The sequence below is a fragment of the Notothenia rossii genome (genome assembly GCF_949606895.1).
Source record: "Notothenia rossii genome assembly, chromosome: 8".
In the NCBI taxonomy this organism is placed as follows: Eukaryota; Metazoa; Chordata; class Actinopteri; order Perciformes; family Nototheniidae; genus Notothenia; species Notothenia rossii.
Window position 1 is genome coordinate 46600818 of NC_136906.1, and position 23981 is coordinate 46624798.

The 23981-nt window shown below is 41.7% G+C and overlaps 1 protein-coding gene across 5 annotated transcripts in view; it reads right to left on the reverse strand.

Annotated features, from left to right (window-relative positions):
* Positions 1–23981, reverse strand: part of LOC307016836 (tyrosine-protein kinase Fyn) — a 104394-nt gene that overhangs the window by 78009 nt on the left and 2404 nt on the right. For 3 of the 5 annotated variants that reach the window (XM_079646158.1, XM_079646162.1, XM_079646161.1), the window contains exon 2: positions 3717–3784. The exons of 1 other annotated variant lie outside the window; for it this stretch is intronic. The gene's annotated coding sequence lies outside the window, so the exon portion shown is untranslated. Of the gene's footprint in view, positions 1–3420; positions 3462–3716; positions 3785–23981 lie in introns of all 5 variants that reach the window. One more of the 5 variants, XM_079646160.1, reaches the window with a different exon arrangement.

Sequence of the window (23981 nt, forward strand, 5' to 3'; positions counted from 1 at the left end):
GCACAGTCTGTAGTGTACTACAGACAGATGATAGATTAAAAGAAAAGTTCTTATAAGTAAAAAATAAAAAAACAAATATGGGCTGTTCAGAATATCCTTTGTTGTGCTTTGAAGGTTCAGTGGGTATAATTTGAAGGTGTTCCAGGCTTTGACCTGGGAGCACCTGTTCAGTGCAGGTCTCATAAAGTGTGCATGAAATTAAGAGTAAATAACAATCCTACACGAATCACTTTATTAGGCGGACAGAATAGCTCGGTAAGAAAAATGCCACCAGATGTGTCAATATAATGAAGTGAAGCTTAGCTAGGTGCATTAGCAGCAGCACTGTCTGCGTCTCCTTAGCATCAGGCAAACTAAGAACCACAGTGGAGCAGCACTCACATTTCAGTTGCACAGCCCTCACTGGCACAGTCATTATGTTGGAGGCAGCCAGCTGGGAGAAGGAGAGCAAGTATGTGTGTTTCTCATGGCTGCAGATGAATTTAGGAATGCATATCAATGTCTCTATGATAATATGAGGATGATTACAGCTGTGCTGTTTACATCTCTTCCTAAAACTCTCAGAGAGACAGAGACATTTTGAATAATGAAAACATGATTGGAATTAATGACTCATTTTCAGTTTCTCACTGGCCTACAATCCCCCCCACCCAGCAGAGAGCATAAGCGGTGTACTGTGGCATTTCTTCCACGTCATGGACACCTCACAAGCTGAAGAATAGTCTCAGTCACACGCAATCTTTACAATGAGGCCTCTCTGCCGGCTCTATCTGTAGCGACACATGCAGGAGCACCATGGGAAACTGGAGCATACATAATAAAGGAGCGATGACTGAGCCTGCATAATGAACACATTTGCTATGAATATGGGATGCTCAGCTGACTTGTTTCCTGGGAGAATCCCTTGTACAGCTTGTCTCCACTCACCCATTGATGAATTCCACCAAGAACTCCTGCTCTCCATTTATAGCTGTTTTTCAGTGGCTTGTCTTTAGGTTTTAACACCCAGCCTCCTGTGTCAGCAGGCTGGGTGTTATTGATGGAGGCTCTGAGCTCAGAAAGCTTCTGACTGCCTCTGCCAGACATGGACACCCCCTTCGTTTCAAAATAAGGTGCATCAAACGCTGGGTTTATGATTCAGCTGCACTTCCCAACTCAATTATGACGGGCTCGCTGCTAGCTGTTTACGTACAGATGGCTGACACACCATTGTCCATGCCATCAGGAGCACATTCAGGCATTTGCCCAAGAATGCATCGACATGTTGACTGCAGTGGGCTGGGATCGAACCCCTGACTGGCTTTACGACCATAGAGGAGGAGCGGATGGGTGACATCACTCACTCTTCAGGACCCTACTAGTATAACACATGTCTGAGTGTACAGGCAACCACCTTTACTGCTGTATCTCCACATTTACCTCCTGCCTGTAGAGTGATGCAGTGATGATGTATTTTTGTAGGCCGACCCGGAAGTGAGCACAGCAGCGGCATGTTTTGTTCAGGGGGATATTCTCCACATATTAACACCTCTATGATTTTTTTAAGCCTAATTCCAATCTAGATGAGTACAAAGTTATTGTAAGGCTACAAAGGAACTACATTGCATGGCTGCACCGCTAAGCTAAAGGCTGCTAATGTTTGGCGTGATGACTTCAAGTAGTCTCATTTAGACACTTGTTAGCAGCCACATTTTTTGAGAAAGATAAAAGCTTTGGAAATTCACCAGTCGGGTGGTGCAGTGCATAATGCATCTCTTGATGCGACCTTGTGCTCATCCAAGAAAAGACAAACTGTTCTTTGACCCAGGTACACTGTGAAAAGACCAGCTGTGAGTTATGTGATATCAGTGCCATCCCGCTAACACTGCATTAGAAATCAAATTTCATCTGCTGCAATAAGAGAAAAACAATAGTGATGGTGGGGCATGATAAATCACATAGTGGCATAGCTTCACAGTGAACTGGCTGACCTCACATTAACCCCTGCAGGGATCTTAACACGGCTCATTCTTCGTCCTTTTTGCTGCTGAAAGTACTGTTACCATGACAGCACGCATTCAAATCCCATTTGAAAAAAGTGAGATGTGCGGCAGGTGAAATGTATCAATTGTCAGTCCTGTGAATTTCTTGTGATATCCTTGATCCTGATGTTATTTTAAACCTCTTTTAATCTATATTGGTGGGCGCCTAGTGTGAGTGTATTTTTTTATTAATATTGTTAAATAAAACAAAACCATGAGTCTTATCCTGAATGCATGAGCATTGGCAACTCTGATTTACATGCACCTGTGCACTTAGAATCATGTGGTACACTTACATAAGTTATTTCCAACCCTGCAAGAGTTTCATTGTATGAGGAAATACATATGCAGCCCCTGTAGAAAGCACGGCCCATGCTAATGCACCAGGTTTGTGTGAGAACAGCAGGCCGGCCTATGGCATCGGCCTCAAGTGGTGGAGGCTACCCGGTGGGTGGAGTGGTTTAATGTATGTGTGTGTGCTCCTCTATCCTAGTGATGCCCATGCACTTCCAGACAAGTCCTTCAGCATGAGCATGTTGTCCATCTGCTGTCAGTGTTTACATGAGGTTGTTGTAACAGCCCAGCTAGCAGGGAACATTCTCATAACTTTGGCTAACGTTACCTGCAGGTTCTAATAATGTTTTAAAGAAAACGTTGTTTCTAAATTGAGCAATCAGAATCGAGTATTCAACTAAACCATGTAATACAAATTTCAGTTTGTTACTGATGGCCAGCTCCTTTTCTAATTAAAATAAAAAAGTACTTTATTTAGCCTCCGTATTGTTTATGGTTGAATGTGGGCCACGAACATTTTTTAGATTCTTAAGTGGGCCCTGAGTTGAAAAAGGTTGGCAACCGCTGATCTAGAGGAAAAACATCAAGCTTGTACCCAGCTAGCAGGGAACGTTCTCACAACTTTGGCTAACATTACCTACAGGTTCTAATAATGTTTTAAAGAAAACGTTCATCTGATGTTCAAAGAGCCTTTTGAGGATGTTTATTATTTCAAATAATGTTCCTATAAAGTTTAAGGTTAACTAAGACATAACGTTTTAACTGCAACTTTAAGAGGATGTTTTGAAGATGTTATTAAGGCCTGAGATGACAGAATGTTTTCTATAAAACACGGCCAGATTGCTTATCTAACAGTTAGAACCTACATACGAGACACAACCTTTATAGTCAGAAAGAAAGTGTGATTCATTTCTGATATTTTACACACATGATATTATGAATACTGTGGGCCTACATACCTTAGTGTGATTATAAGTGCATGTGAGTGAATATTGGCATGCAAATTCGTTTTTATACGTCCTATTCATTGTCTCAATGCGCTCATACATCTTAAGAAGGTTATCACCGAATATTTTAAGAATGTTTTTAGAGAAAGTTATCTTACCTTTCAGAAGAATATTCTGGGAACCGAAATAGAACTTCCTGCTGAAAAGGTTTTAAGAATAGTAGGGCATAATGTTCTAACAATGTTATCAAAAACATTTTAAGAATGTTTTTACAGAACGTTATCCTGGCTTTCAGAAGAACATTCTGGGAACCAAAAGAAAACTTCCCGCTGAAAACATTCCTAGAACAGTAAATGGTAACATTCTCAGAATGTTTTTATAACCAAGCATTTCTAGCTGGGGGAGCCTGCAAGAATAATCTGTCTATGAGTGCTTGTGTGAGGGAGAGCCGTACCTCTGGTTTTCAGCGTATCAGGATTTTTATTTCCTCCACATTGCTTTGTGTGTCGCCAAAACCGAGGCCTGCAGGGACACAGAGATGCTTCATTATTCATCTTCCCATTCAATCAAACTTCAAGATCAAGTGCATGTGCCAGTCGTCATTCACACGTCCTTGCGAAAATAGGTCTTAGAAATGTAATAAATATAATTATTTGTGAGAACAAAATGGGGAAAACGTCTTGTTCGCACATAACATGGTGAAAACATGGAGACTGACAAACACACATTTTACTGTTGGAAAGAATGACCCCAATACACTTCTCATCTCTTCTGACTGACACAGACACATGTCTTTGTGTCTCTAATATTTCAGCGTTTCCCCTGTACTCAATAAAAAAATATTCAGTCTCCCACTTCTCCTGAAATGTTCTGTGGTCATCATCGATTTTTCTTTTCCCCGAAAGTTTTCATGAAGACATGGCGATATATTTTGCTTCCACTCTGTGTCACTTTTGGATCACTCTGGATTGATTCCGCTGCGCGCATTTGATTGACGGGTGGCGGAGTTCCCTCGGAGGGGGGAGGGGGCGAGGGAACTCCGCGCAGCAGTTCCCTGCCAGCAGCAGCAGCAGCAGCGGGAAAAATAAAATTGAAATATAAAGCGCAAACGTAAACGCGGGGGCCAGATTAACACTATTACATGATATTAACAAAGGGGCCATGAGAAACTGTCTGTAAGGCCAGACGTGGCCCGCGGGCCTGGAGTCTGAGCCTTAGATGCTCTCTGGTGCATTCTCTAGACTGAATTATAAGATGAACCACCACAATATTATATTGTACAATTTCAATGTTATTCTTCATTTCACTTGTTTGTTTGTTCTTGTTTGTGTTTGCTCTCTTGCATGTCCTGCATAGCTATAAGAAATACTTAAGTTGTTGGTCAAGACACTTTCCATCTGATGAAGGCAAATGCCTTCATCAGATGTAAAAAAGTAGAAAACATTACATTCAGTTGTAACTGCCAAAACAAACATTATTTACACTATTATGGCCCCTGTTAAAAATGTGTGTAATGTTATCTGCTGTAAGTTGGTCGAACGAATGCCTCCTCATCCGGAAGCTGACTGGGCAGACCTGAGCAGCAGTCGAGAGGAGCCGAGCGCATCCGCGAAGCACACAAAATGGCGACGTCAGAGTTCCCGTTAGCCGGCAAATCTAAATCTCTTCGGTCAAAATAATGTCCCTTTAGCGCAATACCGCTTCAGTTGCGCCACTTATGTGACAGACAAGAATAGTCAATTCTAATGTCTAACACTTAATGTGGAGAAAGAGATGTGCTGTATGGGTTGATTGTGCGTGGATCTGTTGGTAATGCCTCGGGGTTCCGGTGGGCATGTAAACAAATGCATAATGCTGCGCTATACTTTGTGGCCTCACCGAGTTGCATAGCGACGCTTATTGTTTAGATGTCTTTTAATAAGCAGGTAGTCCTATCATTAGCTAGAACTAGCTGGATCTGATCGATATGGACATAAACGCGAGTGAAGTCTAATCTGACGGGAGAGAGAGTCAGCTGCTGCTGACGAGTCGACACGCAGCTCTGCATGATCACATGCAGCGGTGAGCGGACAAAACACACACTTTAGGTTAGAATATCACACGTAGCTATTTTAATTACCTCTCAAACTACCGTAACTAGTTATAGATATGTTTAGTTTCACTGTCGGGTCACTCATTACTGGATCCGCAAGCTGCATGACACTGGCATAATAGATTGCCCGATCGGGCAACCAGCAGGTGAGGCTTCATTGCCCGATCGGGCAACCAGCAGGTGAGGCTTCATTGCCCGAGCTAAATACTAGATGGCCCCGGGCCATCGGGCAGCCCTTAATGTCGAGCCCTGAGGACTTAAACAAATCATCTTCATATTTCATGCAATCATTGTTGTTATACGCACATTGTGTGCTTTACATGCAAGACAGACTGAAATGTCTGTGCTGTAAAACAAAGGCACAGAAATCTTCCTTTGAAAAGCAGCTGTCAAATGAATGTAGAACAGTTCAATGTACAACAGTCCATCTTTCCAGCGTAATTATAGGTAGACTTTCATATATCCACTAAGAAAAAAGTCTGGAGAAAAAGGTTTTTCTGCAGAATGAGTGCGGGTAAACCCTGCGGCTGCCAGCAGCTCTATGACTGACTGCAGAATGTCACAATTGAGTCATTGTGTGGCGGGGGGGTGGCCGGGGTTAACTGCATGGCGCGCCTCCGAACTGCCCTTTATTTACAAAGGAAGCGCTGTCACCGCTGCCAAATATGTTGGAACCCATTAGCTGCTGATTTGACTTTAAAGCTCAGCCCCACTAATCTAATTGAATCTGTCTGTGCAGCTTCACTGACTGCTGGAGCACAGAGTGCAACTCACTATGATGCAATGGTATGTTGTGCAGCAGCAGACAGCAGCGCATGGTTTGTGTGCGTGGGGACAGTAACATCCTCATTTCCTGTTATTGGTTTGAATGAGGCCAACAGACACAATATGGTTTCGTTGATCAAATTCAACTGATTTTAAAATCACAAGATCAACACATCAACAACCTACTATACATTATTGTGTATTCTTGTATTAGAGTATTCTTAAAGTCAATGGTTATTAAACTGTAACAGCAAATGTCGTCTCGAAGAAAACGCAGACACACAATCACCAAGGCCAATGCAGACACAAAGTGCTTACTATTTTGGCTTGTCGGATCTATAAAAAATATTGGAAGAAACAAGACAAAAAAGAAGAAGAGGCAGAGGACATGAGAAAGGAAATGAAGCAAGGTAATGAGGACAACAGCATAAGGAGAGATCGACTCTCACTACTTTACAGATAAGTCTGAGCTGTCACATTTCTGAATCTTACTCCTGTGTACACACACAAAATTATTCAGCACTTTGGAAAGTTAAAACAACTTTTACTTGAGTGTGATGATATCCAGTATTATTTAAACCAGGAACAGCACTGCTTTTTACTGGCAGGTTACAGCCTGTGTATTTTGGGATCTGTGCATTGAACAGTGAGGCTGCCTTAAAATACTGAAGCTGACCTCAGTGTGAGTGAAACCTGTGATTTAATTATTCTTCAGCAGCAGAAGATTGCCATTTGGCTGCTGCACATGTCTGCGTCCACTCTGTGGCCTGCTCCCTCTACTCGCTCTCTGTCGCCCCATGCAGCCATGGCGACAGGCTCCCAGCAGGCATTGCTGTGAGTTTGAGGAGCCCCTGGCCCTAGGGACGGAGCATGACTCTCTGTTTCCAACAGCAGCCCCCTCTAAGAAAAAAAAGTGGCACTGAGGCTGCGGAGGAAGTGGTGACGGGGGGCTCCACAGGCTGCTGAGCCGCCAACACACAGGACAAGAAGTCAAACACTGCACATCCTGTCCCGCACAGCCAGAGTTAAGGCAGAAAAGTCAGGCTTTGTGCTTCTTTTTATTTCAATTTATATTACCCCTTCAGTGAGTCACTACGACTCAAAATCAATGCAGCAAACATATTGTCTTTTTTAATCCACCCATTCTTCTTCCTGTCAAAGTCCCAAATGACCCATTACTTTATATTACAGTTAATTGAGTGATTATAGCAGCAGAGATGAGCAGCGAGCTGCAGAGGTCTGACAGATCTCTTCTTTCTGACGCCGGGTGGGGAAAACGTCTTGTTCGCCCATAACATGGTGAAAACATGGAGACTGACAAACACACGTTTTACTGTTGGAAAGAATGACCCCAATACACTTCTCATCTCTTCTGACTGACACAGACGCATGTCTTTGTGTCTCTAATATTTCAAAAAGTACACATCAGGTAGGCGTCAGCTTGAATCAAAGCCTGTGTGATGGGCCCTTTTACTGCACTGCAGGTTTTTTGGGGCATCACAAGTAGTAGTAAGTTTTTTTATTGCCACAGTTCAGTCTTTTAACAAGGCTAATATAACTTGAGGAGATGTATCTGACTTCGCACTGCTTCCTATGGAGACACTAAAGGCTTTAAACTATACTTTAAACAATAATTTGAGGATTTAAGATCATTCTTTTACAACACAGAGTCGACAACAAAATGAAGCTGTAGATAAGTCCACTATTCTACACTAGAAAACACATGTCAACACAAAATGGGAGAAACTGCATAGCGTGGTGAATTTTGCAAGGAGCAATACTATTCTTGAGTAACTGATTAAACTATATATTTACAAAGAAAAAAGACAACCTGATAAAACGTATGAACTTGGAATAAAAAATATGAAAGGGTTAAAGGACCTCCTGATAGAAGATGAGTCCGACATATCCGCAGAATTTTGTCGGCGATGCACAATCCCTCACTGCATGAAGCCATAGCATTGGGTGCCTCGGCAGAGCCAGGGGGGCCCCTTCTGGGATATGAACCCAAGGCTTAGGCAGGGGGCGCTCAGACACACCACGCCTTGTTCAGTTTAACACAATATTGCCCTTAGCCCGCAATTCTGGTTCATTTAAGGCCCCTCTCTTTTGGGTAAGTAGGGCATTTTGCCTTTTCAATATTTAGCATTTGCTGTATTTGCAAAGCTCACAGCTCCAGGCCGGAGTCGTTACATGTATTCAGTCCAACCCTGCAGACAGGGGGGGGGGGGGGGGGGGGTTCAGCAGGGGTAACACTATTCACATGCCTGAAACATTGTCATGTTCATGGTTAAGATATGACATGCTAAAACACCAATTTAACCACAATATTACAGCCCCAGGAGCCCTGGCTGATTAGAGAGGTGAGGATAAAAATGTCCCCCCCCTCCACCCTCTGCTGCTCCATGCATCGGAGCTTCTAAGGGACACCCTGAAGGAGAGGCTGATTCAATCTGCTATTACTGTTGATGGCTCTTTACACTGCATTATTTGTATTTATCATCATGTCAAAAGGTGTCATTGACACTGGGGGACCACTTCTTTTAATCAGAATGTTTTACCTTCCCTACCTTTAAATTACACTTTTCTTTTATTCAGCCCAATGTCACATATTACACATTAGTCAGTGTGTACCAGTGTTGTAGTCAAGTCACCAATTCAAGTCACTCTCGAATCACCACTCTTCGAGTCCGAGTCCAAGTCCGAGTCACCCAAGGAGTGTCCAAGTTGAGTCCGAGTCATCATTACCTGTGTTTGAGTCCGAGTCCAAGTCCAAGTCACCCAAGGAGTGTCCGAGTCGAGTCATCATTACCTGTGTTCGAGTCCGAGTCCAAGTCCGAGTCACCCAAGGAGTGTCCGAGTCGAGTCCGAGTCACCTAAGAAGAGTCCAAGTCAAATCCGAGTCACAAGTCTTCATGTATTCATCTTCGTGGATATATGTGTTGAAATGTAGCTGCTCCTCCACATTGCTTTTATCCTGTCATGTTATACTAATCTGTCTATTGAAATGCTGTGAAGCGAGTTTGGCTACAATTCTTGAAATAGGTGCTATACAAATATAAAAATTATTACTAATATTAATATTATTATTATTTTAAATGACCTTTAATATGTCTAACTATATTTAAAATGAGTTACCTTTTAGAGAAGTGATTATTAGGGATGCACCGAATATTCGGCCACCAAAAATTATCGGCCGAAAATGGTTAAAAAGGCCCTTTCGGCCGAAAGGGTTTTAGCCCCGAAAAAATATCACTGAATGTCAGAGAACAGGGTTACGTTGATCATACTCCGCATATTTGTCCGGGTGTTTTGATTTCAAGTGGTGGAGTAATCCCGAAGTGGTGAAAGTCTTTGCAGTTACACCCCCTCGAGAAATGTCAGCTGAACACGTTTTACAAATCGCAATCCGCGCCTCTTTCTCTGATATTTTGAAATATCTCCAAGCGGCAGACATGTTGGCTGTGAGCCATCCGCGAGCATGGTCGCGCGCCGTGCTTGTCGCTGCGTTTTGATTACGTCATCACAACAACACGTTAGGTTACCAAACTTATAGGTGCATTTGTTGTTGTTGAAAGCCTGGCTGTTACAGTCTTTTATTTACACTATTTTGTTGTAGGCCTACTGGCCTTGATGTTTATACAGTTTTAAAGCACCTTGGCTTTGTTCTGAATGCACTTTGTTCTAGTTATCCTACAGAGAAAAGAAAATGCACTTGACTTGGAATTAATGTACTGTATGCATTTAAAAGTGCTGAATAAATGTTTTATGGACCCATAATAATGATTATTATTTAAATTAAGTTTTGCCATAATCATCTCTTTTTCCATAATCAGGTAGCTGAACAACATTGGTAAAAAACGTATACATTATATATATATATTTCTACTAATCATTTTTGGCCTTTCGGCATTCGGCCAACTGTTTCCTATTTTCGGTATCGGTCTCGGCCAAGAATTTCCCATTCGGTTCACCCCTAGTGATTATATGTGTATGGCAATATTTTCCTATGGTAAAGTTTTAGTTTTGCACTTTTATTTTGATAGTAATAAGATCGGGACTCTTATTTTGAAGGAACTTTTACCGCTTAAATCGGTTTACCGATAAAGATTAAGCCCCAGAAAGCACATGGCTACTGAGCATGCAAAATGACGTCATTATGCATGTTAAGTAGCCATGTGCTTTCATGTTACTGGCTGAATCTTTATTTATTGATTAGATCACGTTACTCTGATGATAGTGTTCAAGACGGACTCGATCCTTTGAGTAATGTGTTACGGAGCCTTCTCTTCAATATCGTTTCCACATAACGAGCATTTTGCGCTGCTCTTTTCCAATGTGGAAGCAGAATGTATGAAAGCATACAGCACGATGCGGGGTGTGTCTCTAGACTGGAATAGCGTGGCCCAGTACGTGAACTCGCCTCGCAGGTGCAAAAGCCAGGATAGAGGACATCAGGCTCCAGAGAAAATGTGCTAAAGTCCGAGTCCAAGTTGGAGCGTCAATGTACAAGTCGAGTCTGAGTCATCGTGGGGGGAAAAATTCACGAGTCCGAGTCCAAGTCATCGTACTCAAGAATTCACGGGTCCGATTCCATGTCATCGTGCGCGAGAATTCACGAGTCCAAGTCTGAGCCGCGTCAATCAGTGCGCGAGTCCGAGTCGAGTCACGAGTCCCGAAAATCGGCAATCGAGTCCGACTCCGGTACTCCATCTCTGGTGTGTACAGCATATGACCCCCTCTGCAGTGGCGGCTGGTGGAAAATATTTTAGGTGCGGCTGTGGAAATGGTGACCAAACAATTCAGAAAAGACCCCTTCAATTATGACTTCTGATGATGTCAGAAGACTGATCAATACCTCCATAATCTTCAGTGTGGTTAGCTATGAATCTTCCAAAACTTCCAAACATCTTGTCCTGGACATAGTTTCTACCGTCTAAACTGTGCATCAGTACAGTAGGCCCACACAAACTGCAGAACACCGGGGCTTTGGGAACACTCAAATTACTTAAAATGATTTAATTCCCATTTAACCCGTTTTTTTTCTCACAAAACTGTGTCTCAAGGCTTATTAAAATGTAATAAACTATTCATGTGTCCTACTCATTTAACGGGAAGAAACTCAGCTAACTGAAGATATTAATCATGTTTACCGAAACAAAACACAAGTCTCACAAGAAGCGTCTAAATGAGCCCTGAGCGGAAAAAATTATAACGCACTCTAGGTATAAATCAATCGATATACTTATCGGATATGCACAAACAAGTTTAGCTAACAAGCTGAGATTCCACAGATTCTAGAAATATAAGTATTATCACTGAGTGATCAGAACTCGCGACAGGGGAAGCAAATACAGACATCACACGACGTAGCTTTAGGTAGCAAAACGCGGAGAGATGCTCACCTTTTGCTGTTATTCTGATCAAAAACGAGAAAAACGAGGCTGAAGGTTAATCCATAGGTTAATCCAATGTGTCTTTCACTTTGAAAAAATTAATGATAATTCATAATTCAATTTTTATGTCAAAAACTGAGTTTTCATATTAGCTGCTAATGATAGCTTCCAGAGTGTATGACAGCTTCCTGTTTTGTCTCCTTGGATACGAGTCCAAACAACTCACAGACTGCACCGGGCGCTGACGTAGATTTGACGACGCTGATTGGCTGAAATTATGTTTCGGCGGCATAGTTTAAAGATAGCAACAGTTGGCTTCTGCTGCACTTGCTGCACTCTCGTCTCGGCGCTGTGCATAGCACCCAGACGAGAGAGGGTAATGATACACGGACAAGGCCAGGAAGGAAACATGTGACTTATCAGTAACTTTAGATATCGTAACACAATTTTAAATGACATTTTATTGTAAATTATACATTTTACTGATACCAACTATATAATATTTACCTTGTTTATTAAAAATAAAAAATATATTTTTAAAATATATATATTTTTTATTTGTAATGTGGGAAGAGGGGGGGCGGCGCCCCTAGCGCCCCTATGGGCCGCCTGCCACTGCCCCTCTGTCCTTAGCACACAACGGAACCTCCCCAAAGGAGGAGGGAACCCCTTCCAGGCAGACGGACGTGCGATAGATGTTGTGTATAGACTGAAATAAATCACTATCACTTTAAAATAACGAAAGTAAATGTGAATGTTTATGGGAAGGAAAGATTCAGGATCTTCATGGATGTCATAAAGCTGCCATGTGTGACACCAAACATGAAAACATACATTGTTCATGCACCTTAGGCTTTATTATTTATTAATGATATGTTTACTATGGTGGCAGGCTGACTGTGTTTGTATTTAGATTATTACAGGGCTTTCTGTGCGTTTGTAAAAGGCCTGGAGAGATTTCATACATATTTAACTTCCAGCTGTGTCTAATGTCATGTTTGAGGGACAAAGGCTATATTCTACCCCAACAAAGTCTCCTTGTGCTGCGCCTGCATGATGCCGGTAAAAAATCTGCATTTGAAAGTAGCTATTGTTTCATGGTTTCTATGAATTTCTAAGTGGCACTTTGCCGTCATATGCATATGACAGTGGAGAGTGAATGACAAGTTGAGGAGAGGTCTCCTCTGCAGTGTGCTTTTTGAACTCTGTCAGCTGCGTCATGTCTCTGCACTGCTGATGCAGCTGCACAATGCTGAGGAGAGTATCTCTCATTCTGGAATTATGCTGGGCCTCACCGTCACAGGGCTCGCCTTTACCAGGATCTGTCACGTGTTATAGCTCCAAAGCCGGAGTCGCTATTTCTATTGCAGCCATTTTGATTATAGTATATATACTGTTTCCGCTGGTAACGCTCAGGAGAGAAAGAGGGTCCGAATGATGCAGCTAAAGGCGACTAATGTCTGGTGTGATGACGTTTAGTCTGTACGACTACTAGGGATGCTCCGATCGATCGGCCGCCGATCGATATCGGCCGATACTCACTCTCTACCGATCGATCGGTGCTCTCTAAAAATGCCGATCGCGAGAGCCGATCGCATGATGTAAAATTATGACATAAAATACATGACACTTTTCTCTGTAGCGGCAAAACAAGCTCGACAAAATGGCTTCACCAGTCTGGCAGTATTTTAAGGTGTCCGAAAAGGACAATAAAATAGCGGTATGCAACGTGTGTAGCAGAAATCCTGCCGCTCCACCCGCTGTGACGGACCGGTGAGCGGAGCAACACATACACTAACGGCCCGTCCACACAGCGGCGTGCGTTGACGCTTCACCATTCACTTTGAATGGGTGACGTCACTTTTTGCCGAACTGCCTTTTGGGAAGCGACACGACGCGTTGCTGGCGTTGCTCGCTTCAAAAGTTCAGCAATGTTCAACTTTTGGTGCCTCGGCAGAAGCGTCAGCCAATGAAATCCCGTTTATTCAAATCTGCCAGTACAAGCGCTAGCCAATCAAACCGCGTGTATGCTGGGAGAGACTACGCAGTTTATTTCCTCATATTCCAAAAAATGGAGGAAAAATTCATTATAGCGGTAGTGAATCACCCGGTGATGTATGATCAGTCTCTGTTCATCTACCGGGATACAAACCAGAGGAGCCAGGCATGGAGGGAGGTGGCAGAGACAGTGGATGAAACTGGTAGGTTTTCGCCTGTTTGGGGATTTTATATCCAGTTTTCTTCGTTTTAACATTGCTATTGCTTTTTATGTCGGGGGCGGGAGATTCATGTGATTGGTTGTTGGTCGCGATGCTCGCAAAAAATCCACAAGCCTCAGATATGCCCACCGCCAAGCGTCAACGCAAGCCGCTGTGTGGACTATATAGCTATATATAGGCCTGTCACGATAATTAATTGTGTTGGACGATAAATTTTTCTGGAAATTATTGCGATAAACGATAATATTGTCGGCACCGTTTTAAGACCATTTTAGACATAATGATAATATATAATAATAATTCAAGTACATCCTTTCAAACATAACTTTTTATTGAACATTCAACATTGCAAATGAAATGTGAAATAATATTAAAATATATAAATTAATAAATAAAACAAATTAATTAAATCACACACAACCAAAACAATAAATTAAATAGAGTCAGGCTGGAAAACAGAGCTCTCTCTCATATATATATATATATAGACATAATATAATATATATTTATAGGTATATATATATATATATATATATATATATATATATAGACATAATATAATATATATATATATATATATATATATATATAGACATAATATAATATATATATATATAGGTATATATATATATAGATATATATATATATATATGTATATATATGTATATATGTATACCTATATATATACACATACATATACATATATATATATATATATATACCTATATATATACCTATATATATATACAAAAAAAAACTCCTTAAAACAACAGTCAAGTGTACAGTCCACTGTCAAAGACCCAGATGCCTCAACAGGCCATATCCAAATCTGTTTTTCTAAGTTTTCGAGCAAGGAACACCAACATGTTTGCATTGTCGGGCGGGGGCTTTCCATCTCCAGCTGCCGTGTTTGCTCCCAGCTGGGAAAACGGAATGGAGTGGTTGTGTTTTAGGTTGTTTAAAATGCGTGGTATTGCCTGCTTTTGTCGCTACCTTTTTTAAACCAATGCGACACACCGCCCGGCTCATTCAAGTCCGTAGGTTCGCCTCGTTGATTTGGTTTGAATCCAAAATACAGCTACACCGGAGAATCGAGATGTGTCGTTAGGTTTTGTAACCAATTCCATTTCACTTTAAATTCCCTGCGAGTAAGTCACAATAATGTACTTATTTGAACTGTAATTATGTTGGTTGTTGTTTGTGGAATCGCCAGTGAATGAGCCCCATTAACTGAGTTTTAAACATCACTTTAAATGGAAGATCCCCATAGGCCCCGCCCACTCGATCGGATCGGCGATCGGTATCAGCCGATACTGATCAGAGCATCCCTATGTACGACCCGTAGAAGCTTTGGCATTTGCACCAATCTTTCTGCTAGCAGGTAATTACCAGACTTTGACAGGAGAAACCTGTAGAAGTACAGTACATTTAAATCTTTGTGAAATTGTCCGGTAAAAATTATTTGCCATTGGTACAACTTAAAATATAAAAGTCTGAATAGAGCCCTTATCATGGAGCCGTAGAGAGGCCATCACTGTGAGGACACGGCTCACAGTGCATCGGAACTATGCCTTGGGAAATGTTTCTCTGAGCAGAATAATATTTGCAGTTTGCATTAGTAACCAGGCTGCCTTTTAGCATGCTCACGTCTACTGGAACAGTGGATTTGACGAGCCATTCGCGTTATAGGTGCGCTTCGGCACAAATAACACTACAGTTCTCTTGGTATCCAGGCTTGTACTAAATATCGATAAATATAAATGTACATGCCTTGATGATGTAAGTCTTTATAAAGCCTTCTTTTTCAATTGTTTACCATCGTAGTATTAAACAAAGAAAATATCTACGTATGGGAAATATATATTATTTTTTTCCAGGATTTCATTCCTGCTGCTCTCTATTGAGACACACAGCAGACATATAAAACACACACCTGATGCTTTGAGTCTCTTTTTATTTTAAAAGGTCATGGAAAATGTCTTATGCAAGATAGATACAAATATTGGTTTAACCATGTCTACTTGTGATCCTGGCCATGTGAACAGGTTGCATCTGCTGAGTGCTTTATTAGTTTTTTGTTATCAAAAACGAGAACTATCCAATATGTTCTGAGGCCTGTACTACGGAGCCGGATTTTCGCTTAGCGAGGTAACTTCAGGGTAAACTCTGGGTTTCCGGTCCTACGATGCTGGTTCTCTTCTTACCGGAGTAGATCTCCATGGTAACTTATGCTGAGCGGCTAACCTGCTCCGGAGCAGGTTAGGTTCCAGGATAAGACATCAACTCAGTGAAAGCAATGTCTGCTGAACAATCAGAGCTCTGTGTGCGGAGTTTAAAGCTATCAAGTCATATTACAGGAGAGTGGAAATACATGAAAGCTGCCGTTGCAGGAAAGACGGCCGGCAAAAATCACCGAGTGTGTGAACGTGAACATTAATAGAATATCACCTCCCATCTTCAGAGCAATCTGACTAATATAACATTAGCGTTATTAAGAAAGCTTACTTAAATATCTGCCACAACATAAGTAACCGGATCAAAGTAACATTACAGTGTGTGTGTGAGTGCAGACGTCGATGTGTCCCATTATCATTCATATCACATCATATTGTATCATATATTTCCTTATCTGAGTCAGCTTCTTGAGCCGTATCTGGCCGTGCAACGCTCACAGTGTCACATACTGTATGCAGAAGTATTATTTTAAGCAACACATTAAGTTGACGAAAGACTCGAGTCAAATGTAATTCAAGTCAGATCGTGTCTTAGACGGGGCAGGGATATCATAAACCTGTTAATGTACGCATTCAAACACTTTTTCTTGTTACGAACTGTATTCACCTTGCAGGTGCAGCTATGTTGTCATCGAAATGACCCCTGAGCGAAAAATGCGAACGCAATTTGGCACAGAACTCAAGATAAAAGATACCCTTATTACTTATCGTAGCTGCACATATCCGATTAAAGCTGAGGTTCCACATATTATTTAGGTATATATATCATCACTGAGTGATCCGAACTCGCGACAGGGGAAGCAAACACAGACATCACAACACGTACCTTTACGGAGCTTTTACGGGAGATCGTCTCACCTTAGCTGTCAATCTGATCAAAAGACTTGTTCAATGGCATTAAAACGAGAAAAAACACGGCTGAATCGGTTAATCCATAGGTTGATAATGTTTCTGTGGATTTGAAAAAATTATTTATAATCCATAATTAAATTTTTATGTAAAAATCGGAGAGTAAAAGTTAGCTGCTAATGGCAGCTTCTGGTTTTGGCTATGCGTCAGTCTCACTCACACACATTACCAAATAAGGAGTATGTGGGAGTTCCCCTCGATTCTATTGGCTCTGACGGTTAGAAAGAGATGTCAATCAGAAAAATCGAGCAAGGGGGGCCAGAGATAGGTCAAATCCACCCAAATGACCCCAGAAGTGTTTTGATTTTTCTAAACCTCTCTACAAAAGGTCAAATTTCACTTGTTTTGCATCAATCTTGATACAGGGTACTTATCATATGTTGGATTCCTAAAGCTTTTAGTCTACCATCCCATCATTCAAGGGTGGTTTTCACTATAAGTATTTTTTTTCTTTTGGACGGACACAATCATTTACATTTGTTTTACTGTGTTCAATCTGAATTTACTTTAAAATAAAAAGATCTATATTAATTCTGACACTTCTATATCCAGCCCACAGATGTAACCTTGCTTTGAGAAAAAAGATTATTAAGGTAACCCTTTTAGAAGGGAAGATATGGTCACTTGTTCTGGGAATCGGTAGAAAACGTTTTTTCCCAGAGTCTAACCGTTAAGATGAATCCTCCGACGAGTGGCTGTGGTCTGTTAATGTAATTAATCACATGACATACCATTCACGCTTCTATCAGCCATTTCCCAGAGCACGGGCTGTGTTATCCACATGTTCCAGGCAACAACTGTCTTGTTAATTGATCACCACATAAACTTGGCAGACACTGGACCTCATAAGGATTCATCTTCATTCTCTCAGATTAAGCATTTGGCAAGAAAATCTGGTCCATCGACAACAATTTAAAACATTTAGATTTCAGTCCTCTGATCTTAAGTGAAACATTTATATAATTTGGACTTTTGTCAGAAAAAACAATGTGAAGACTTCATTGTAGACTGGGTTTATTTGAATTATTTCTGGTATTTCATAGGCTAAACAATAATGAAAAGGTACAAAAATAATGACTAGTTCAGGGGTGTCCAAACTACGGCCAAGCGGGGCCAACTGCGGCCTTGGGTTTATTTTTAATTGGCCCAGCCCTTCTTATATTTTTCTGTTAGTGGCCCTCAGTGAAAAAAAGTTTGGACACCCCTGGATTAGGTGATCCTCTTTACATGATGTGTACAAACGATATTTAAATACAGCAGCATGCTCTGGAAGAGTGTTAGCAGTCCACACAGTGTGTGCTAACAGAGGAAACGTCTGGCATGGTACGTGTAGGTTCAGTTCTAACACAACATGCTGCCTTTTCCTCCTCACACCGGCACGTGGAGGGAACCTGTTACAGGACCTTGCCATCGCTGCTCCTCTGCTTCAGCAGCAGAGTCCTCTGAAGCGTTGGGCGTGGCTGGCAGTTTCTCAGTTTATTCAGCGTTAAGGTTTTAAATACAGGCCGCCGCGCTCGAGTGCACTATTGAACTTCTGAATAAAGGCTAAATGGATCTAAGAGCTCAATGGAATTCGAGAGATTAAGCAAAACGCGAGGAAGATTAAAAATGAAAATAGAGAGCAGGATAAAAGAGAAAGCCAGGCTGGAGCTCTCACGCCTGGTCTGCACTCCAGATGTAAATGAGAGACTGTGATTCTCTTCAGGGGAAATGAAGCCACACTTGATGACCAGCAACTGCCCTAGCACGTTACCAGCTAACGCGCCTGTAAGCAAACACAGAGGAGCCGTGGCAGGCTGATAAGGCTTTGTGCATGATGCTATCAGCTGAGAGGATCTGTGTTACTCCTGCTCATTGAAGCAAACAAACAACTCCTGCTAATAGAATTTGAAGAAACACCCCTAAGATGGACATCTCCATTGGCCCTGTGCAAGTGTATCGCTTTCACAACTCATGTCCTCCCTTGACATCGCAGCAACAATGACCCAAAGGCATATGCTTGGCTCGCAAACATTCCTATTTGTTTTTGAATGAAAGCTGATGGATTGTGAAATAAAGCCAAAAGGTTTATAATGAGGGTGTTAAAAGAGAAGCAGTTGTGATGTGGATATGCTTGTGATCATGTGATCAACAGGGAATGGAAGTGTGATGTCATCAATGGCAATGCGTCCTGTACCCACCCGTTTGTAAACCTGACATGGGTCCCCGAATATTTAATATTTTTAAATTGCCGACAGGTGTAGACACCAACTCCCAACACTAGAGAGGACCGACATCAGTGACAGTGATCGGTAAGACAGATTAATCAATTAACTATTTTGTTATAACGCTCCTCCATTTGTACCTATTGCTTCTCTTTGTATTGACGCTATCGTTCACATATGGCCATGACGCCCCAGAATGCACTGCGGTTCCCACTCCCTATAGCTCCGCTCTCACATGTCAGTGTTCGTCTGTCTGTCATGGCCTGCATCCATCTGGGCTTTAACATTTACTCATCTGTAACAATAAGTGCGTTTCTCAGGAGAGAGACATGTCCTCCCTCTCCTCTGGAAGCGTGACACAAAGGCAGACACTGTTGAGACGTGTCTCTGCGCTGCGAGGTGGAGGCGTGACGCTGAGCGGAGGAGCAGCTGACCGTGAACCGACCAGCTGACCCCCCGCCAGCCCCTCATGATGTCATCCACTGCTGCACTCTCCAACTTCAACTGATGAGACAGTGTGGGGGCTACATTTAATCAATTATATGAAAACACCGTTTCAAAAGCAGACTTATTTTACTTTTTTAAAGGATAGACAACATGTTTTGGTTTACACACAATCCTATACGTACAGTTTTCCCTAGTACATAAATGCTATTGTTGTTCATTTTTTACCATGAAAGTAAAAAAAGGACATTGGGCATCATGATAGTACGATTGTGTTTGGTAGTGTATTTGTGTGTACACTTGTTGTGTATGTCAGTTATACTGAGAGCTACTGATACACACATCTTGTGCTCAGTGAAATACTTTGTAACTACATCGTACCACTATTCTGTTTGTCATGGGTTTATCTATTTTCTAACTATCTCAATTAAAATGTATTAAAGGGCACTTTCATTTGCAGAAATTATTGTAAAATCCCTATTATGATTTCCTAGCACCAAAGTGGACATACTCCTGTGGGTTTTTGTCTGAGCCACAGTGTTAAAGCAGGGTATATGCAGGAATCCTGAAGTCAAATGTAATACCTTTTTTAAGACCCTTTCCATACATTTTAAGACCTTATCGCCACTTCGACTTTTAACCGGTTACATTGGCGACACACTTTACCTCACATTTACTATATACAGTATTGATTGTCCTTCCTCCTTATCTTCCAACCATTTGGACGCAGACTTGCATTTCCCCATAACGATGTTGTTTAACAACCGGCGTAAACTGATCTTTGCGGGCTATCAGTCAGTGAGCATGCGATGTCCTGTTCAGATGACGTCAAATCCAACGGGATGCCATAAATAAACTACACAGAATCACACTACACACCTACGCATTGATTACATTCAGGCACACTTTAGAAAACAACCTCTTTGGACAATTTATATACTTATTGAAAACAAGCTACAAAATGTAATACCTTGGGAAATGCCGTTTAATACTTTTTAATAGCCTTAATTTTCACTAAATTGATTTATCAACTTTTAATACTTTTTAAGACCCCGCGGGCACCCTGTAAAGCCAAAGGGTTAGGTTAGGGTTAGGGTTAGTTGTTATATACAACAGTTTCAATCCAAACTTATTGTCATCTTAGTGTCAACTTATTGTCTCGGAGCTATTGATTTGTCACAAAAAGGTTGACAACAATGTAACCATTGGCTAAAGAATACTGCTGTTTCCAAAGGTTAAGAATGAATTAAGAAACAACAAATAACAATGCATTTATCGTTCAAGCAATTTGTCAAGCAAACTCCTGCTGCATTTGCTCCATTTCTCCTGTACATTCCCTGTAAATGTCATAAGACAAGTAATGTACTGTAAATTAGGGCTGCACGATATATATCGTGTCGTGACGATAACCGCGATATGCGCATGTGCGATACCCACATGCGCGATATTCACATCGCAGGACGTGACAATTTAAAAAAAGAAATCTTAATCTTTTTTTTTTGTAGGACTTGCGATATTAAGTAGGCAAATTAACTCAAACACGTCAATTATTTTGCTGCTTGATACAAAAGGAAAACTTCCACGGCTCTCATGTCAGGGGTACTTGAGTGAGTGACATGCAGGCTCTGCATGCACAGCAAACCACCAATCACAATCAAATCTCCAAAGCAAACGGACCTGGTGATTAAAGGTAGAAACACTGAATAAAGTAGTTTCATGTATTTCTGGAGGCCAGTTCGGCGCTGCTAACCGAGCAAGCTCAGCTTGTTGCTCTGATAACTTAAGATCCAGACGTCCGTGAATAAAATCTTTCATCTGGTTAAATATAGCTAAAAAATACCAATTGTATAGCATTACAGTTCAGATGGTTTGCGGGGAAAAAAACGGTCTTTTCTTCAATTCCTATGTTTTCATATCGCAATATATATCGCAGGGGGGGGAAAAAATCGCAATGTCATTTTTTTCAAATATTGTCCAGCCCCACTGTAAATTATTAATTTCAGGTATAGCCCATAAGGCTATCCCAAAAATAAAAGATTGCTCGAATCTCAGCTCTTCGTGCCGATACAAATGCTTCAAAAATAAAATCATATGGGATGTCAGAACCTGAAATCTGGGGTCACAAGTCGAAATCGTCTCATTTGAGAGTTCACAGTGGTTGGGTCAGTACAGTGTACTCAGAGACTGACACAAGCCCATTAGCATCAAGCAGAAAACATCAAGCCCAGATAGCACCAAGTAGGGGTACCTGGGGAACCTCCGGCCTCCGGGACGTATACGGTCCGCGAGACCATTTGATACAGCCCTCGAGGTCATTTATAAAACACACGCAAAAATCTAGACCGCAAAAGATTAAACAAGCGAGTGCCGGTTTTTCCTTTCCAAGCTCAGTGTCCTTGAACACAACACAATAAGTCTCTTCTTACAGGGGTGTAGTTCTGAAGGAGAGCACCAGAACGCCGCTCCAGAAATTGCAGTACCCATAAGGAGCCATACACATGCCGCAGTTTTTGCGTGGCTGTGTCTTTAGTTGAAAGCCCAGTGGCGATCTGTTCATCTGTCATACTGATCATACAGTCAATAACTTTGTTGTTATTAGCATCTGGTTAGCTAGCTATGCTAACAAATATAATAAGCTTTTTCTCCAACCAGTGAGGTAAAGGCACATCTTTATATGATCATTATTGGCCCTTCCTACATCCAGGACATGGTTAAACCGTACACCCCAGCACGTGCACTCCGCTCTGCATCGGCCAAACAGCTCGCTGCACCCGCACTGCGAGGGGGACCCAAGTTCCCGTCAGCAAAAACACGTGGGTTTGCTATCCTGGCTCCAAAATGGTGGAATGAGCTCCCCATTGAAATCAGGACAGCAGATAGCTTACACATCTTCCGACGCAAACTGAAAACTCATCTCTTTAGACTCCACTTCGAGCGATAGAATTACTAACAAAGCACTTATATACTAATAAAGGGCTGGCTTTCTAAATGCCAGTTGAGTAGCACTTGAAATGTTTGGCTCTATGAAACCTGATGTACTTATATGATTCTGTTTTCTTAAAGGTTGTATCTTCCTGGTCGAATGCACTTATTGTAAGTCGCTTTGGATAAAAGCGTCAGCTAAATGCAATGTAATGTAATGTAATCATTATAGTTATTAAAAATAAGAGAATATATGAAAAACAGGTATAAAGTACTATATGACAGTAAAAAAAAGTTGTTATTAATCAACAAGAATACAGTTTGAAAGGGGAGTGATTTGTAAAATATCCATAAAGAAAAAAAAAATCTCCTTACAGTTCTGTTTCATATGGGTGTTGAGAGATGTATCTATAGATATCTTAATGTTGCTCTCAAAGTGCACCAGATTGATGGTCTCAACTTCAATATTTAAAAAACATCTTCCCGGGGAGCATCCCCCCGGACCCCCCTAGAGGAGGTTAGGTCCCCCTCCACTTAAATCATGTTCACATGGATAGGAAATTAAATACGTGTGCACACATCTTGTTATCGGGATATTTTAGCTATATCTGTGACTCTTACCTCATTCACACCAACGGTGTTTCAGGGCCGGTTCGGAGATGGAGCTTGAAAAGCATCGGGTTTTCCTCTTCACACTGCAGCGGAGCAGCCTCTTAGCTCCGGAATACAGTTCATTTCGAGCACCAACATTTTTTCCGGCCAGAGCAAAAGCACACCATACCTCACGCTTACGTCGAGGCAGGGGCAGGGGCAGGGGCGGGATCAACTCCTGAACAATAACAAAAAGCTGGCGTTTTATCCAGTTTGTACACAACGATGGAGAAACTTAACAAGCAGCAGTGGTCCACTGAAGAGACCAGCTACCTACTGGGAATCTGGTCTTCCGAAGAGGTACAGAGGAAGCTGGAGCACAATCGGCCATTGTTGTTGTTGTCGGTGTCAGCTGTAAGGGGTTTCCGCGTGGTTTGGCTTTATGAAGCAGGCACGCAAACGGTTACGTCATGACGCAAACGATGACGCAATGACGCAGCACCAGTCGGACTCTGGGCAGTGTGAAAAGAGCCGGAGCTAAACCGAAGAACCGGTTCTGAACCTGAAAAGCTCTAGCACGGAGCTTGAACCGGAGTTGCGATGGTGTGAATGAGGTAAGTGAGGGCAAGCCTACGGACACCACAAGGCCTGTCTGTAAGAAATGTATTAATTTTATTTAATACGAATTCTTGTCATCTATTTTATTTAATGTTCTCATGGTTTAAAAGTTTGTGTTATGGTTATGGTTATGGTGTGAAATAAAGCACAATAATTACATTTAAGACTGTTTCCCTTTTTTTAAGAAAAGTATTGAAAAAGAATCGGAATCGCAATTCTTGACTTGGTGTCGGTACCGAAACCAAAATGTTGGTATCGTGACAACACTACTCTGTATGTGTACATGAACACTGCCATGTCCTGCACTGTGATCACTTCTGCAGTG